Source organism: Papaver somniferum, chromosome 7 (assembly GCF_003573695.1).
Source record: "Papaver somniferum cultivar HN1 chromosome 7, ASM357369v1, whole genome shotgun sequence".
NCBI classification, from domain to species: domain Eukaryota; kingdom Viridiplantae; phylum Streptophyta; class Magnoliopsida; order Ranunculales; family Papaveraceae; genus Papaver; species Papaver somniferum.
The window spans coordinates 176,826,861-176,846,753 of NC_039364.1; the positions used below are offsets into that span (position 1 = coordinate 176,826,861).

Genomic DNA, 19,893 nt, shown 5'->3' on the forward strand with positions numbered 1-19,893 from the left:
CATGCCCTCTTGGTCGGTCCCTCATCTCTCTGTAACTAGGTTTTATTACCTAACGCTCACACGATCACTATTCTAATAAATGATTAAACCAGCGTTCGATCGTTCTTTCACCAACTGGTCAACAAACGACTTTGGTGCACGCTCACTCGAGCACTTGGGCGCTACATGGTCAACCATCATCCCATGTGGTCGGCCCCTCGTTCACTCAATGACCCATTTTTGAGTAAATCATAAATTGACCAACAATTGATCAAAAATTAGGGTTTCGAACAATTGCTCTGTAAATCATAATTCTTAGCAAATTGAAACACTAATAGTTTTATGTTGATCCAGCAATCAACGTATGAATTAATTATACAATATTCGGTCCAGCTACTAATATTTTAATTAATATATTATTCGGTCACGCTACCAATAATTCACCGAATGAGCGATACTTGCTCAATTGCTCGAATACTGATCCAGCTATCAATATTCAGTAGTTTATCGAATGAGCAATACTTGCTCAATTGTTCGAATATTGATCAAACTGTCAATATTCAGTAATTTATCGACTGAGCAATACTTGCTCAATTGTTCGAATAGTGATTCAACTATCAATATTCAGTAATTTATCGAATGAGCAATACTTGCTCAATTGCTCGAATATTGATCCATCTATCAATATTCAGTAATTTACCGATGCTCGAACACTGATTCAACTATCAATATTCAACAATTAATCGGACAATATTTGCTCAGACGAGCAACATCAACATTATTCATTTCATTCATTCGAGAACTATACGTCCCAGCAGACATGTTCAATTCATTAATCCTAAAGCATTCAACAATCATGCTCGACTGAACAATACTTAGACCCATTGTCCAATCAAGTCAACGACTGACTAATCAAATACACGTTTGCTTTGAAGAATCCACGTTCATGAGACATCAATCACGTCATATGGGGGATATTAATTAGGGTTTTGGTCTAGCGTCCTACAACACGTGTGTTCATCCACGATGATAAATGTGAGTAAGTCGTGCAAGCAGTTGAGGGAGTTATCAAAGTAGTGGGTGGAAAATCAACCAAGTCTTCGCACGACCTGGAACTGGTTAAACCACGATTTCCCACTTTTCAACTCTTTCACTCGAGCAACTGTCATACTTACTGGAGATCAATGTGTCTACTATTCTAGCAATATAAATAAGTTTCTGAATCCACGATTGAAACAAGACTATTTTCGAGTAATCACTCTCAAGAATTTCATCAATCGACCAGAACTTATTCGAACTCAACAGTTCATAGAAAACTTGCAGAAACCTTAAACACATTCACAATCCTTGATCACCATTGATCTCACACACTTCTCAGCTTCCCTCCTACATATCAACCATCTTCCTTCTTTGTGACCGAATTGACTCAAACAACGCTAGCACTAGAAACAACTGTGGTACCTCAGAAACCACTCCTGCTTCCAACAACGGTGCTGGTGATACCACTCCTCCTCAAACCAACATCGGCAACCATACTCTCTTCGGCCGGTTTCCCGAGGAAATCAGAGAAAATCCGCCTACCATAGATGATCTCATGAAGGTGCAAGAGACTCTCGCCAAAACCCAGACTGACATGGCTGCAATACAGAAAGAGCTGTGTAATTATCTCAAAACTCTCACTGATAAGATGTCAGAGAAAACTCAGGAGAAGAGAAAGGACAAAGAATCGACTGCTGATCCTGAGGTCACTCGAATCCATGTAGTAGACGATAATGAAGTTCATAAGGTTGCAGATAACCCACCAACAAAGGAACCTGCAGGCTTCATCACTCGTGAGGAGCTAGAACGCTTCATGGAGGATCGAGGAAAAGACAAGACACCATTTTTTCACCGTCATCAACCTCCATATCCTGATGCTACGCAAAGAATTCATCTCCCGAAGGGTTACACCTCTCCAACATTCACACTGTACAAAGGAACGAGGAACGCTCGAGAACATGTCTCTCGATTCCTGGAAGCATTAGGCGAACATGAACGCAACCATGTCGTCCGTCTGAAGGAATTCTCGAAATCTCTGACAGATCGAGCATACACATGGTACAACAACATTGCACCTGGGAGCATCACTGGCTGGGGAGAATGGTTAATGCTTTCTACCGGAAATATTTCTTCGTCTCAGAGCAGATTACTCTCTCCGACTTAGGAAGAATATCTCAGAAGAGCAATGAACATCCTAACGATTATGTGAAGAGGTTCAAAGTCCAATCTTTGGATTGTCATGACCCGAATGTCACTGAACAACAACTGGTGGACTTGTGCATCTACGGAATGATCCTGGTCTACAGAGCCTTGCTGGAAAATCTCCGGTTCCAGACTTTATCAGAGCTTCATGAAGCAGCCAAACGATCATCGACTATTGCACCTGCTTTACTTGAAAGAGCAAAGTCTGCAAGGTCGAGGAACCTCGAAGCAGCCGACGCCTAGTCAACAATCAGTAAAATCTCCAGCCTTCGACAAACATTGTTGCTGAAAGGAATGAAAGGAAAGTCGAGAAACAACATCAGAGCGCTTCTCCAATATCTCAGGATCCTCTGAAGGCGCAAAGAAAAGATAGCCAATCCTGAAATGCACAAACCTCGACCCGACATCAACGAACGGGGAAATGATCAAATGGGGACTCAAACTTCCCTCTTCCCATTGAAGAAGTGATCGAGTTACTGGAAGTCTGGGTTCAAGATGATGCAATCAAACTGATGTTCATCAGGAGAGAGCCAACTGAAGAAAAAATGGAGATCCCAGGTATTGTCACTGTAATACCACGATATTCGACAGTGGTTGGCCGAATGGAATATAAGTAATGATTTTTCCTTCCCTAACATCGAGGCCTTTTCAGCACAATTGGCTCTGGAGTTTGCAGAAAACTCTGCAATTAAGCGTGCTCGGGCGGGAGTAATCCAGGGATGGGTGACCATCCGGGAAGTTTCTGCTGGATTACCGCAGCGATGCCCGTTGAAAACCCCACACTGCCGGATAACCGCATTGGCTAAGTGGGGACAGTATCGGTGGAGGGACGGATCATTACAAATGGTATCAGAGCCGACGTCGGGTCACCTGTCGAGGGTGAGAAGATACGCTGGCGGGATTGGTCCAGATGCTTCTCATGAGGGGTAGGGAACGTCGGAGATCTGGGCTTGTATATATATTCTGGAGCCGAGGAGGGCTCCAATTTAAGGTGGTGCTATTGTAATACCCCGATATTCGGTAGTGGTTGGCCGAATGAAATATAAGTAATGATTTGTCCTTCCCTAACACCGAGGTCTTTTCAGCACAATTGACTCCAGAGTTGGCATAAAACTCTGCAGTTAAGCGTGCTCGGGCAGGAGCAATCCAGGGATGGGTGACCATCCGGGAAGTTTCTGCTGGATTACCGCAGCGATGCCCGTTGAAAACCCCACACTGCCGGATAACCGCAGTGGCTAAGTGGGGACGGTATCGGTGGAGGGACGGGTCATTACAGTCACCTTCATAAATTCATCAATCATCCGACAAGTGACTGCAATATTTTGCAGCACATCTTCAAAGAGAAGGTTGATCCACAATAGATTCAACTGGGGACTAAAGAAATACACATGACTCTCTCCCAATAAAAACCTGCACTCTCTCTGAACAACCTATCAAAGAGGCCGTTCAATCCTTGGTCGAACATATATGTGAATTGCTCTATCTTTCGAAGATACAAATGAGAGACATGTTCAAACACTGAATCACATCGTGTCAGGAAGTTCATTCCGGAAATACTTTCTGAGCCTCCAGCCACATACAAAAAGATGTACGACTGGGGACTGCTTACCACAGTCAATCTCAAAGGAAACGAATTTGGGAGAACGTTGATCCATGCCGGCACCACTATCAACATTATTCCCTGAAAACCCTCAGAGCCGCAGGCATCACTCGACAAGAAGCTATTCATGATCCCACCTCAATCAGAGACCTTGAAGGAACGCTCGGAAATACTTATGGCTACATCACTCTCAAACTGAACATAAGTTCAACCTGGACGGAAACCAAGTTTCACATAATCAGGAATATGGATGTGACATGGTCTTCAGACGAGCGTGGATCCATGCTGAAAAGATGGACACTGACAAAGCGCATATCTCTCCAACGAAGAAAGTTCTGATCCAGAAGATTTGGCGGACATTCCATCATCAGAGCACTTGGAGGAATTTCGAACTTTGACGAGGTTGAAGCAAGAACCTGCAAAAGATGCATAGACATTCATCAAGAGGTTCCGCATTCAAGCAAGTCTCATTCCATGTCTATGTCATTTATTTCCTCACATGCTATCATAGCATGGGGACTCAATTATTCTAGCAACTCTGCTATTGCAAGACGTTATGAATGGTAGCTTCACCACATTAGTATTTTACCAAGTGGTTGAATCTGAAATTTCTCCGAATCGAGAACTGAGACATTCATTACTGAGATGATGTACAACCATGGAAAAGAACACTTTGGGTGTTTCTCCATAGCCTTGCATGAGTGTCCATGTGTGCCACAAAATCAGAAAGCTCTAATGCATGCACAAGTGTTGAATCCCACTAACGCAAGGAAAGGAATGCTGAATCAACAGAAGATACTCAGGGCCGAGACAATCAAACCTAAGACATCCGATGCATAAGGGATATGACGCTTCAATGCTCAAGCATCTAAGAAGCCTTCAAATTGTACTCCCAATCAAAGAGTATAATAGCGTATCTTGCTTCAGCACAAATATCTCGAGGATGACACACTGATTCAACACCAGTACGATCAAAGTGAACTAGAATCGATAAGTCTTCATTATCCCATGATAAGACTTCTGAAGAAGATGCAACATCATTCATCAACGGATACTACAAACTCCTTCAACTCTGCTAAGTGAATGAGGGATGCATTGGGACTTGATCTTATTGGAGAAATCGATTCAAATCTATTTCAATAAATGTTATCTACACAACAAGTTATTGCAACCTGATGTGATTCCACGAAACTTCACAAACGGGACCTCTCTACATCACAAGCCTCTGTACGACTGAGGAACTTCCTCTCTTCACCAATCACATCCAGAATGAAGACTGCTGCTGCTATCCACCGCAACAACGTCGACTCACTGACGAAGCCAGTTCATAGTAAAGTCATATTGTTCAAGAGAATTCGGGTTGAACTCCCTATACACCTTCATCTTAGGAATGCTCAACCCACCAACTAGTTCGTGAATGTAAAAGGCTCAATGTATGGAGGAGCAAAGGTATTAGAGAATAGATCGGTTGAACCCACCAAGCATTGGTATGTCATATTTTAGTGAACCAAAACTCATTTAAAGAGTCGCTTGATTATATGCTAGAGTCAATTTCGTATAGGTTATCTAGAAAGTTACTAGGATATGAGACTTACAAGTATTACGTGAATACTTGAAGAATGTGAAGAAGTAAAGAGCTACAACGACAACATCATCCTTCCTCTTGAGGTTAGTAATATTTGACTTGAACTGTTTCATTCCTAACGTATCTTTGAAGTCGTGCATATTGAAAACATAACTGTGAAGCTGTGAATATTATAATATAGTTAGACATAGTATTAAGGAATTACAATACGAAGTATAACGTCTATCTTTTGAACTTCGTATATAAGACATCAACGTATTCATATGAATGCTATTGTGATTACGTATGGGTATGAGTGAAAATTTCGTCGTAGGAAATAATGTTTTACATTCGATTAAAGGAAGTAAATTCATAAACTTGTTTTGTGAATCGAAAAGGAAATCTCTAGGCTTATTGGTATTGTTATTCATTGCAAATCATTTGAATTACCAATATGTGTGTTTAGTATAACCACTCATAACTTGTTAATGTATCTTGGTAAAACTATTCACAAGGCCTGAATTTTGTATTGGTATGACTTTTATTAGTGAAACCGATCTTAAGTAATCACCTGAGATGGTAAGATTGATATCTTGAAATTGGTATGACTAAATACTATCCATTGGGTAACCGAACCTAGTAAGAGGTGTGACCGATCACAAAAGAGAGTGTAATCGATCCTTGTAAGAGGTTTAACAAGTTTTAGTAAGTTGGTGTAACCGATCTTATAACTTGGTCAACCTATCACAAGTTTTACCATAAGAAGTGGTAACCGATCCTAGTACTTAGTTAGCCATTTTATGGTAACTAGTGTAACTGATCCTAGTATCCACTTGGAGGTAGAACCGAAACTTTATGTTGAGGTAGAACCGTGAAACCCATTAATGGTGATTTGATAGGATAATCAATCACATAGTTCTTGGAAGTCAGATGAACCAATTCTAAACTTGTTTGGAAGTGTGGCAAATCGGTTCCATGATTGTAAATATGAAAAAGGATTTACAAAGTAAAGATGTCGACATACTTTGAACATGTGCAGTAACTCTTATCTTTTATTGTTCAAACATATTCCTTAATAGCTAAAGGAAAATCCCGGATCGAAATAAATTGAGAATCTTTTAATCAAGGTTTTTAGTTTTACATGCTTTTAATTTCCATCAATTAAAATGTATATCTTTAGAAAATAAAAATTAGTATGTGCATTTACTAGTTGGAGATTTTCTACTGAGATTTCGGCCAATATTTGGACAAAACATTTCCAGAAATTATGAAAACTGTTTTTGCCCTTATTGCATATCTTTGAGAATATTCGGTATTAGAAATTCCTTGGTGTCCAAACTTCCTTGTCTATAAATATTGAAGTTTGCATTTCAAGCAAACTAATCCTCAGAGACAACAAAACTACCTAGTTGTGTTGTTAATGGTGGAGTCGCCTATTCGGAGAGGAAAGTACCCTAATTAGGCGAAATCTCTTACGACCGCTCGTTTTATAGACATCTTTGGGATTGGGAAGCTCTACGAGTACCGTTGGTGGGGAACTAGATAATTGCAGTTTATTATTAGTTTTCGATTGATTTGATTGACTAATAGTGGTTGAACTCTGATTACACCTAGTATGTTTATGCTTGAGAATCTTCTCTTCTGATATAAGATTCACTCAAACTAGATCGAAGTTTCGACGAAGATCTTTAGACTGTTTGTAGATCTAAAGACGTCTTGTGATAATCCATTGTTAACAGACTCCATTCCGTGTGTGATTGATCACAAGAGATTCAAGTTGATAGTGTGCAGGTGTTTATTGAAGATCAAAGAAGATTTGAAGACAAAGAAGATATTTGGGTTCATAATCTTTTGGTGTGCACAAAACCTGTTTCGGCTGGAAAGGGATCCAACTATAATCAGTTTATCTTTATGATAGATTTGATTGATTAGTTGAGTAGATCGGCATCAATACAATTCTTTGTGATTCAAAGTATTGATTGCATTGTCTTAACAATTACTTTGGTAGTTGTTGAAAAGATAGATCTAAGGACCCGACAAAGTAGTGTATTGGGATAAACGGAAGAGCCTTTTATCAAACTCATATCACGTTGTTTGAAAAGAGTTGTTACCGAACAAATTTGTTGTTCCTTTAATGTTTGGAATACGAACCAAAGGAATTGTTCCAAGTGCGTGACTTATTGCAAGTTGGAGGTGAAGGGATACATACGAAACTAGGTGAACTATAGGTTTAGTTGCTTGGTATCAACTATACGAAGTTGGTTTGATTTTGTATAGCGGCTTAATCCTGAGAGTATTCAATTCTGGACAAGGTCCTGGGGTTTTTCTGCATTTGCGCTTTCCTCGTTAACAAAATCTCGCTGTGTCATTTACTTTTATTTTCCGCAATTATAATTGTTGTTACTATAATTTAAAGTAAATTACACAAATGTTAATTCCTATTTACTTGATAGCAATCCTATTGTGTTTGGTTAAGTCCGAACCTATTATCAAGTAAACGTACTTCGTTGTTGTATTGTATCGATCTTGTATCCATAGTCAATCACACAAGTTATCTTGTTGTTGTATTGTCTCGAATTCGTATCCATAGGAGATCACATGAAGTGTGAACCGATTAGTTGTACTGTCTAGACTCAGTCCATAGACAATCACTTTCGGAGAAAAGACTTATAGGTGGAAAAGTATGAATATTGTCTCGACTTAAATGTTAGTATGCGAATTTTTAACGATGACATAAGTGTGAATATTATCGGATTACTTGTTTTTTTTCCTAAGAGGAGCTTGTGAATGATGCTGGTACACCATATTCCTAACTTTAACGTACTCTGGCATTGCACTTTTTATGTAGTTGAATCGAAATCCAAGTCTCTCCACTTACGATTATTGGGATTCGCGGTACGCTCGTTAAAGAACTCTTTAACTCTCTTCCAAAACATAGAATAGATTTCAATCAGACGTTCATAACGTATTAGCAAACGATATAACGAGACACAAATCTTCATATGGTTCCCATTCCGCCATTGCCATTGAAAGTTTACGTAGTTTGGTAGAAAATGGATGGTTTTGGGCCATTTTCTCAAGAGGAGGGGGTGTATTATATAGAAGGAAATCCCAACGGTCGGATTTTTTGAAATCCACAACAAGGGTCGTTAGTATATAAATAAAAGAATTAACGACTCCACACACTAGTGGAAAAGGGTCTTCTCTGACCCACATCTGCGACCCTCATTGACGGTCAATTGAATGTGGACCGGTGTAGACGGTCCTAGATGTGGAAAAAAATACACAAGCAGCTAAAGTTGGTCGTTGAATAACAAATTTTATTACAATTTTAGCCCTGATTTCGCCGACCCTTTCTGGACCGGTGATCTTAATGATTCCTAGGATTCCCTAGGATTTCGCACGACCCTTTATGACCGGTGATCCTAGGATTCCCTAGAGATAGTCATCTAATGGATTTAATGGCTATGATTATATATCTCCATCTCTCTCTTTATAAAAGAAGAACCTTATCTTTATACGGCCTTTTCTTCTTTCTTATCATTATCTCTATTTGGCCTCTCGAACTCACAGTCAAACCTCACAGCTGAACTCGTCCCAGTCTTCGTCGGAAAAAAATTCCCAACCGTAAGAAAGAAGAAGATCATACCACTAATTAAACCCTCAAACCCTAACTGCGGTATTTCTCTCAGTTGAATCAGTGTGAAGGTTCCAATGGTTCTGAATCCTGAAATCTATTGAATCGATACATCGTTTTAATGATTCGTCCGGTTAGTTTGCTGAAATCTAGGGTTTCATTTGTATTCAATTTTTGTTTTTTCAATTTGGATGCTAGTTTTTTTTTTATTTTGTGTTTCCAATTTGGGTTTTATGTCCATAACCTAAAAAATTGCGTATTTGGGTTTTTCCAATCGATAAATCTACTGCCTTTGTTTCGGTAATTATGAATTCATTTATAATTCTTTTCCCTCTTTGAAATATTCACATCTAGACTCATTGGTCTTGAAAACTGAAGAAGGCGGAGGAAGGAATATCTTTTGCCGATCTTATGGAATTCGTTGGTGATTGTGTTCCTTTTTAGCATCAGTCCAATTAATCCAGAGAGCTCAAATTTCTAACCGAAGAAGAGGTCAAGTTCACGAATCTGGGGAATAGATTTTCATTATCATGATTTATTGTTATATTATTTTTTGCCTGAGTTCGAATTGTTATGTGTTTTGACTAGTATTTTTGGTATACATCTTTTTCTTTTTTTTTGGTTGTTTGAATTTGTAGCAGAAAAAGGACGAAGGGTTAGATGACTGAATTTTTAATGTACAAAAGAGATTTAAGTTCCCTGAGGTTAACAACAAAGGTTTATGTGATAAGCTTATTAGGATTTATAAGTTGTTGTAATTTATAGATGTATTAAGATTGCTTATTTTGTGGGTTTGGATTTGTAATTCTGATGTTGAGAGATTTTTATTTAAACTGTAGGATTTTTATGAGGATCCGATTGAGGAGTTGAGCAAGTATGGGGAAATTGATATTTTATTAAGACATTTGAGATCATGGGCTGATCATATGGTAATTTAGTTTCTAAAACTCCATTGTCCAATGTCTTAACTTCCTGTAACCTATCTGTTTTAACATTATGGTTGCACCTGCTTTCCAAAAGACCACAACTCTCTTTGTTAACATTTCTTCTTGTCTTGTTTTGATCTATCAAAGGTGCATGGATGGAGATCTGCCTAGTTTTGAAGGATATACTATCTTGGAGGCTCTGTGGAATACTGACACAGAGTTCAATATATTTTACAAGGGAAGGATATATTGTCTTCGAAACTCGACTCTTATATGCCTACCACTGGCTTTATATCGTTGCTTGGGCTGTATGGTTGAGCTATTAAACTTGATTCGAACCTGATAATGATCCTCCTCACAAGATATGTCTTGTTTGTATTACTTTAGTTACTTAATTTATGTAATTTTAGATTTGTTATTGTGATCAAGCATCTTCTGTTTTTGTCATTTTTCTGTTTTTGTTATTATATTGGATATGATTTACTAAAGTTATTTGATTAAGATTTGAAGTGGTTTAGTTAAAATTATTTTGTTGTTTGTTCAGGTATGATCATGGGTCCAGCTGGGTCAACTGTATGCTACAATCTTAAGTTAACGCATCTCGTACTTGATATGCCTGTTATTGATTACAACTTGGCACTTCCTTATGCTCAGAATTCATAGAGTATCTTTTAACGCAGTATTTGCCGACTGGATATAGTTACTGTCCTTCTAATTATTCTTTTCATATATAAAGTTTGCTTTGTACCATCTTTTGTTGCTTTACATTGGTTTGGTTGGAAGTATTCCTCAATTGAATTTGTTGGTCTGTAGGTACAATCCACCAAGTATTTCTCAAGGGTGTAGAAGCATGGAATCAATATGGTGAGTTGTGATGTCTGATTGCTATGTTTTTATAAAATGAATGAAAGAATATTTGGGCATTTAGTTCTTAATTAATTGATTCATGTAACCTTCTTTGTTTGATAAAGGAAACGACAACGATTCAGTTGAATACAAGCCTCTACCAAGTGGCCCAACCAATGGCACGGAAAAGCAGTCAAATGAATCTGGTGACGCAGAGGTTAGTAGCATATACAAGGAATCTTGTATTTTAAATTTGTACTGGTATTAAAAATGGATAACTAAGCTTTCGTGTTATACATGTACCGATGCTTCAGAATGTCCAATAGGAGGAACTTGGACTTCTATGATTTGTATGGGTTTCAATCCTTGTTGTTCAAATTATTAAGGTCGCTAATCACGAAGCTCAATCTGAGAAAGGTGCTTCTTCGATATTATCAACTTGAAATGTGTAAGATCATCTACCGAAGCATCAGATACTGCACATCAATTGCTTAAAAAGCCTGAAAGAAAACGAAATGGAATAACCGTTCTCTATTGCTTTCTTTATATATTTCAGATTTATTAACTTCTATTGTGTAATCCGGATGGTTTCGATGGCATCTTCTTGTCTTGGTTCTTGGTTTGAAAACTAACTTGAATGACTTGGAAACTTATACTAGTTTAGTAGCTTTGTTATAAACAATTTAGTTATCAGTTTGAAGTCTCGAATAATGTCCCAGCTTTATAGGTTTAGTTCATGCAGCACTTTGGATTGCTTGTTACTAATACTTCATGAAAAAAATGGTTATATACATCATCTAGTATGAGACACTTTTCGTATTATGATTCATAAATGGTGTAATTTGTGAAATCCAGTAATGATATATATAGCAGTGTCGGATCTATTTGAAGTGATTAAGAAAGAAAGTGATGAGATTATGAGTATTTTTCCTCAGGTAGTGCATTATGTCTAGACAACCATAGTTGATGGTTTAGCTAGAGGAGGCTCCAATTAATGTTTTTTAATTCTTGTGGTATGTGAATTACCAATGAACTACAGTATAGATATCCTTGAATATGCTACTAGACTGTATGTGGAGTATTTTTCAGTAACTTCGCGACTTAAGTGCCTACTGAATCCTTTTTTGTGTAACTTTTTTTGCTTTCAGGTGAACCATTATGAAGTGTTAGTTCATTTTACCGCAGGTCTATTAAGTGGGTGGGGTTAGTTTTGTTAGAGCATAGCTCGGTTAAACCCACCAAGCATTGGTATGTCAAGTTTGGTTGTCATATTTTAATGAATCAAAACTCATTTAAAGAGTCGCTTGATTATTCACTAGAGTAAACTTCGTATAGGTTAGCTAGAAAGTTACCAGGATATGAGACTTACAAGTATTACGTGAAGACTTGAAGAATGTGAAGAAGTAAAGAGCTACGTCGACGACATCATCCTTCCTCTTGAGGTTAGTAATATTTGACTTGAACTGTTTCATTCCTAACGTATCTTTTAAGTCGTGCATATTGAAAACATAACTGCGAAGTTGTGAATGATTATACTCTAGTTAGACATAATATTAAGGAATCACAATACGAAGTATAACGTCTATCTTTTGAACTTCGTATATAAGACGTCGACATAATCGTATGAATGCTATTATGATTATGTATGGGTATGGCTGAAGATTTCGTCATAGGAAACAATGTTTTACATTCGTTTAAAGGAAGTACAATTCATAAACTTGTTTTATGAATCGAACGGGAAATCACTAGGTTTATTGGTATTGTTATTCATTACAAATCTTTGGATTACCAATATATGTGTTTGGTATAACCGCTCATAACTTGTTAATGTATCTTGGTAAAACTATTCACAAGGCCTGAATTTTGTATTGGTATGACTTTTATTAGTGAAACCGATATTAAGTAATCACCCGAGATGGTATGATCGATATATTGTAATTGGTATGACCAACTCTAAACATTGGGGGATCGATCCTAGTAAGAGGTGCAACCGATAATAAGTATGTGGAATCGATCCTTATAAGAGGTACAACAAGTCTTACTAATTGGTAATCGATCCTATGACTTGTGCAACAGATTACAAATAAATACCATAATTATGTGGTAACCGATCCTAATACCTAGTCAACCAATTTTTGGAAAGCTAGTGTGACCGATCCTAGTACCCACAAGGAGGTAGAACCGATACTTGTTTTGGTAGAACCGTGAAACCCATTAATGGTGATTTGATAGGATAATCAATCACATAGTTCTTGGAAGTCAGATGAATCAATTCTAAACTCGTTTGGAAGTGTGGCAAATCGGTTCCAAGATTGTAAATATGAAAAAGGATATACAAAGTAAAGATGTCGACATACTTTGAACATGTGCAATAATTCTTATCTTTTATTATTCAAATATATTCCTTAATAACTAAAGGAGAATCCCGGATCGAAATAAATTGGGAATCTTTTAATTAAGGCTTTTAGTTTTATATGCTTTTAATTTCCAGCAATTAAATGCATGTCTTTAGAAATAAAAATTGGTAATGTGCATTTATTAATTGGAGATTTTCTGTTGAGATTTCAGTCAATATTTGGACAGTGCATTTCCAGGAATTATGAAAACCGTTTTTGTTTTTATTGCATATCTTTGAGAATATTCGGTTATGGAAATTCCTTAGTGTCCAAACTTCCTTGATTTATAAATATTGAAGTTTGCATTTCGAGCAAACTAATTCTCAGAGCTAGCAAAACTACTTAGTTGTGTTGTTACTGGTGGAGTCGTCTATTCGGAGAGGAAAGTACCCTAATTAGGCGAAATCTCTTACGACCGTTCATTTTAAAGATTTCTTTGGGATTGGGAAGCTCTACGAGTATCGTTGGTGGAAAACTAGATAATTGCAGTTTATTATTAGTTTTCGATTGATTTAATTGACTAACAGTTGTTGAACTTTGATTACACCTAATTTGTTTATGCTTGAGAATCTTCTTTTCTGATATAATATTCACTCAAACTAGATCAAAGTTTCGACGTGGATCTTTAGACTATAGATCTAAAGACGTCTAGTGATAATCCATTGTTAACAGACTCCGTTCTGTGTGTGATTGATCACAAGATATTCAAGTTGATTGTGTGCAGGTGTTTATTGAAGATCTAAGAAGATTTGAAGATAAGGAAGATTTCTTATTTGAGTTCATAATCTTTGGTGTGCACAAAACTTGATCGGCTGGGGATCCAACTATAATCGGTTTATCTTTGTGATAACCTTGATTGATTAGTTGAGTAGATCGGCATCAATACAGTTCTTTGTGATTCAAAGTATTGATTGAAGAGTCTAGACAATTACTTCGGTAGTTGTTAAATAGATTGATCTAAGAACCTGACAAATGAGTTTATTGAGATGAACAGAAGAGCCTTTTTTCAAACTCATATCACGTTGTTTGAAAAGAGTTGTTACCGAACAGATTTGTTGTTCCTTTACTGTTTGGAATACGAACCAAAGGAATTGTTTCAAGTGCGTGACTTATTGCAAGTTGGAGGCGCAGGGATACAAACGGAACTAGATGAACTATAGGTTTAGTTGTTTGGTCTCAACTATAAGAAGTTGGTTTAGATTTTGTATAACGGCTTAATCCTGAGAGTATTCAATTCTGTACAAGGTCCCGCGGTTTTTCTGCATTTGCGGTTTTCTCGTTAACAAAATCTTGCTGTGTCTTTTACTTTTCTATTTCCGCAATTATAATTGTTTTTTATTATAATTAGAAGTAAAATACACAAACTTTAATTCCTAATTACTTGATAGCAATCCTATTGTGTTTGGTTAACTCCGAACCTATTATCAAGTAATCATACTTCATTGTTGTATTGTCTTGATCTTGTATCCATAGTCAATCACGCAAGTTATCTTGTTGTCGTATTGTCTCGATCTCGTATCCATAGACGATCATACGAAGTGTGAACCGATTAGTTGTATTGTCTCGACTCAGTCCTTAGACAATTTGTTAAAGCATTGCTCGGTCGAACTAGCATGAGTTGCTATCTCAAGAATGTTTGTCAATGTTAGTGATCAAAATTATAAGTCTTGATTTCTAGTCTACTATAGCCAAGTCTTGGACTAGGATATAAAGTGTAGTTGAGCTCAATAACTCCATGGAAATCATCATACAAGACGAAGGACTACTCAAGGAACTGGTGGAACATCATCAACTAAAAGGTATGTGGAGACTTGAACTTATCTATCACTCAAAAGTCTATCTACTTTATCTCTTATCTTGAGATAAAAGTCGTTTTCTTATATATACTTTGATTATACACATTTGCTATTTCGAGCCAAGTTTATCTCGCCTATATATTTCTCGAAAAATATGTGTTGGTAAGCTTTCGCTTTGGCCAAGTTCATCTTTACCTAGTGACGAAAGTCATGATATGTTTCAATCACTTTGAAAATTGCTTTGACGAAAAATGGTTTGTGAATAACAACAATATAACGTCCTCTAAGAATGTTTTGATGATTGAAACGAGAGTTTAGATTATATAACCAATGTTGGATATAAACATTGTGTGGAAACACATATATGCATAAGTCCTTTTTACTGAACCGAAGTTTGCGAACTTTGTTGATCAAGAGAACCGGAACAAGAGCCGTGAACTCAGTCCGCGAACCCAGTCCGCGAACTGGCGGAAGTTCTCGACCTGAGAATATCTGCTGGAGTTTGAGAACTCCTTCTGGGAACTTAGGTCCACGAACTAAGTCTGCGAACTTAAGTTGGTTATATCTAAAGACGATTGTTTGGGAACTTATTTATATTAACAAAGGAATGCTAAATGCAAACCGTGGCTATAAAGTTCATGAACCGATTCGAGTGAATCAAATCGTTTTTGCTTCGATTGTGTCTTATATAGTTACATAATATTTCCTTGCAATTGAACAACTCTCTAACTAGTTCATCTGGGTCATTTGAACTAGTTATGGTGAAGAAGAATATGGTTGATATGAAAGTGCTCATATGGCTAACCATTTGGTTAACTATTGTTGAACCAACAAATGTACATGTTTGGGTACGGTTACACAAACCTAAAATCGTGCATTTCATTTGTGTGTAACAAGATAAGTTTTCGATCCAACGGTTGAAAGATATTAGTTTGAATCTAAATCAGGTTTTCATCTAACGGTGAATATTGAATGCTTTGTTACCAAGCTAACACTGATTGCAAACCCTGATTTGAAAGACTATATAAGGGAGAACTCTAGCAACTGGGAAACCTAATCCCCACACCTCCTGTGTGATACTAGTTGTATTAGCTAGAGTCGATTCTCCTTTAACCTTAGGTTTCTTCTTGTAAACCAGGTTAACGACTTAAAGACTTCATTGAGGTGATTGATAATACTAGGCTGTTCTTCGGGAATATAAGTCTGGTTTATCAATTGGTTCCTGTTCACCTTGATTTATCAAAAGACGGAACAAAAACTTGTAGGTATTTATGTGGGAGACAGATTTATCTATTCCTGTAGACTTTTCCATGTGATACAGATTTGTTTATTAAAGTCTTCGACTTTGGGTCGTAGCAACTCTTAGTTGTGGGTGAGATCAGCTAAGGGAATCAATTGCGTAATATCCTGCTAGGATTAGAGACGTAGGAGCATAATTGTACCTTGGATCAGTGTGAGATTTATTGGGGTTCAACTACAGTCTAGACCGAAGATAGTTTGTAGTAGGCTAGTGTCTGTAGCGGCTTAATACAAGGTGTGTTCAATCTGGACTTGGTCCCGGGGTTTTTCTGCATTTGGGGTTTCCTCGTTAACAAAATTCTGGTGTCTGTGTTATTTATATTCCACATTATATTTTGTTATATAATTGAAATATCACAGGTTGTGCGTTTGAATCAATCAATTGGAATCCCGACCTTTGGTTGTTGATTGAAATTGATTGATACTTGAACATTGGTCTTTGATACCATTCAAGTGATTTCTCTTGTATTTAATTATACTCGCAGATTTCTATTTGTTTGAGAAAGAATTGAATCAAGAAATAGAGATATAACTCTTTGATATACTTTATTAAGATTGAGTTTAGTTGATTCTCTTGAAAGTATATTGGAGTTTGTCCATACATATTTCTAAGCGAAATATTTGGTGTAGTTGTTGTACCCCCACTTTTTTAATTGGTATTAGAGCAGGCAAACACGTTCAAGACCTTATAAGTCTGTGTTTGTAGCGATCTGACTCTATGGACAGAGATGCTATCTCTATCAATGTACCACCAGTCTTCGATGGCTCTAATTACTTATGGTGGAAAATTGATATGCGATCTTTTCTTCAAGAACGTGATTTTCAATCATGGGTATATGTTTTTAATGGCTATAATGCTCCCGTTGTGGCAGTTGGAAATGTAAACGTTCCCAAGGATATTGGTGAATACAGCCCTGCCGAGATACTTGCTACAAAGAAAAATTCCGACGGTTTGAATGCCATTATACATGCCATTACCCCGAATCTTCAGCACCATGTGTCAAATTGCACTAAGTCTAAAGAAGCGTGGGATATATTAGAAACCGTATTCGAAGGTAATACCAGTGAAATGGAAGCTAGGCTTCAAAACCTTAATTCCAATTGGAAAAACCTTCGTATGGCAGATGAAGAAACATTTGATGAGTTTAATCACAAAATGTATGAAATTGTTAATGCATCTTTTGCATTGGGTAAGACTATTCCTGAAAAGGACTTTGTAATGAAAATTCTCATATCGCTGCCATTTAGATACGATTCTAACAAGCATGCCATCGTTGAGGGAAATAACCTTGATACACTTTCCAGAAACACTCTGATAGGAAAGTTAAAAATTCTTGATCTTGACACAGGAAGAACGATCACGTTCAATGCTGTGACCAAAACAAGTGCATCCTCTCACTTGTCTTGGGATGATGAATGTTGCTCCAATCATGTTGATTTTGATAAATCACTGATAATCAGAAAGGTCAAGGATTTGATAAAGATAATAAATAGGTGTGATGAATATCCATCTTCAGTTAATGCTTCAGATGATTCAATGGAAGACAAGTCTACTTTGGATGTCCCAGATGAGTCTACTACAGATTCTCTCTCCACTTCAATTTCGGATTCAGAACTTGAGTATGACACAGAGTTTCTTGATCTCTTGAATAAAGAGATTCTTCAAGAGAACCTTCACTTAAAGGCCTCATTAAAGAAAATTGAATCATCACTCCAGGCGAAAAATATTGAGATAGAGCGTCTTAATGAAAAGTTCGCCAAAACCATGTCTCTAAAGGAAGAAGAGATTAACACTCTCAAGTATGACCTGCAAAGGTTATCTGGAAGCTCTGAAAAAATTGCAACAATGTTATTTGGTCAGAGATCCTTTGGAAACACTAAATGGTTTGGGGTTCAAAAGCAAAACTCAAAGTTCAAAGTTGTCCACTCCGACTAATTAAGAAACAACGACTGTTGATTGTTGTGTTAAACAGGAAGAGTCACACAAAGACGAAAAATCCTCATCAATGTACCACCAGTCTTCGATGGCTCTAATTACTTATGGTGGAAAATTGATATGCGATCTTTTCTTCAAGCACGTGATTTTCAATCATGGGTATATGTTTTTAATGGCTATAATGCTCCCGTTGTGGCATTTGGAAATGTAAACGTTCCCAAGGATATTGGTGAATACAACCCTGCCGAGATACTTGCTACAAAGAAAAATTCCGACGGTTTGAATGCCATTATACATGCCATTACCCCGAATCTTCAGCACCATGTGTCAAATTGCACTAAGTCTAAAGAAGCGTGGGATATATTAGAAACCGTATTCGAAGGTAATACCAGTGAAATGGAAGCTAGGCTTCAAAACCTTAATTCCAATTGGAAAAACCTTCGTATGGCAGATGAAGAAACATTTGATGAGTTTAATCACAAAATGTATGAAATTGTTAATGCATCTTTTGCATTGGGTAAGACTATTCCTGAAAAGGACTTTGTAATGAAAATTCTCATATCGCTGCCATTTAGATACGATTCTAAGAAGCATGCCATCGTTGAGGGAAATAACCTTGATACACTTTCCAGAAACACTCTGATAGGAAAGTTAAAAGTTCTTGATCTTGACACAGGAAGAACGTTCACGTTCAGTGCTGTGACCAAAACAAGTGCATCCTCTCACTTGTCTTGGGCTGATGAATGTTGCTCCAATCATGTTGATTTTGATAAATCACTGATAATCAGAAAGGTCAAGGATTTGATAAAGATAAGAAATAGATGTGATGAATATCCATCTTCAGTTAATGCTTCAGATGATTCAATGGGAGACAAGTCTACTTTGGATGTCTCAGATGAGTCTACTACAGATTCTCTCTCCACTTCAATTTCGGATTCAGAACTTGAGTATGACACAGAGTTTCTTGATATCTTGAATAAAGAGATTCTTCAAGAGAACCTTCACTTAAAGGCCTCATTGAAGAAAATTGAATCATCACTCCAGGCGAAAAATATTGAGATAGAGCGTCTTAATGAAAAGTTCGCCAAAACCATGTCTCTAAAGGAAGAAGAGATTAACACTCTCAAGTATGACCTGCAAAGGTTATCTGGAAGCTCTGACAAAATTGCAACAATGTTATTTGGTAAGAGATCCTTTGGAAACACTAAATGGTTTGGGGTTCAAAAGCAAAACTCAAAGTTCAAGTTGTCCACTCCGACTAATTAAGAAACAACGACTGTTGATTGTTGTGTTAAACAGGAAGAGTCACACAAAGACGAAAAATCCTCATTAACTTGTTCCTTTTGTGGACATTCGAAGCATGATCAGAATACTTATTGGAGATTCAAAAGGAGCAATTTGAGAATCACCGAACTTCAAAAGAACATGCAGAAAATGAATCTGGATCAGGATAACCAAGCTCCTTTTAAAAAAATCCAGATCTAGAAGAGGTAAGAAATCTGTTTACACGACAACCAGTGATAAGCCACGAAAAAATAAGAGGTGTGAGCATATGGCTCACTCTGTCACCAACTAATGCTGGTGACGTCCGCATCCTCATTTTTATCTTGGGAAAAATGAGGTTTGCACTAAAAATGGCTCAAATTGTTGTTTTTGTAAATCCTTTTCTTATA

At 37.2% G+C, this 19,893-nt stretch overlaps 2 long non-coding RNA genes across 4 annotated transcripts; both read left to right on the plus strand.

Annotated features, from left to right (window-relative positions):
- Positions 1-8,919: 8,919 nt before the first annotated feature.
- On the plus strand, positions 8,920-10,308 carry LOC113299094. The gene is made up of 4 exons (XR_003334625.1): positions 8,920-9,154; positions 9,376-9,738; positions 9,861-9,950; positions 10,095-10,308. It is a non-coding gene; the product is annotated as an uncharacterized LOC113299094 (long non-coding RNA).
- Positions 10,309-10,316: 8 nt separating this feature from the next.
- LOC113299093 lies at positions 10,317-12,190 on the plus strand. 3 transcript variants are annotated; one of them, XR_003334623.1, is made up of 6 exons: positions 10,317-10,646; positions 10,761-10,811; positions 10,919-11,010; positions 11,108-11,241; positions 11,942-12,041; positions 12,129-12,190. It is a non-coding gene; the product is annotated as an uncharacterized LOC113299093 (long non-coding RNA). The 3 variants fall into 3 exon arrangements; XR_003334622.1 differs by having other exon boundaries at positions 10,317-10,811; XR_003334624.1 differs by having other exon boundaries at positions 10,317-10,811; positions 12,134-12,188.
- The last annotated feature ends 7,703 nt before the right edge of the window (positions 12,191-19,893 follow it).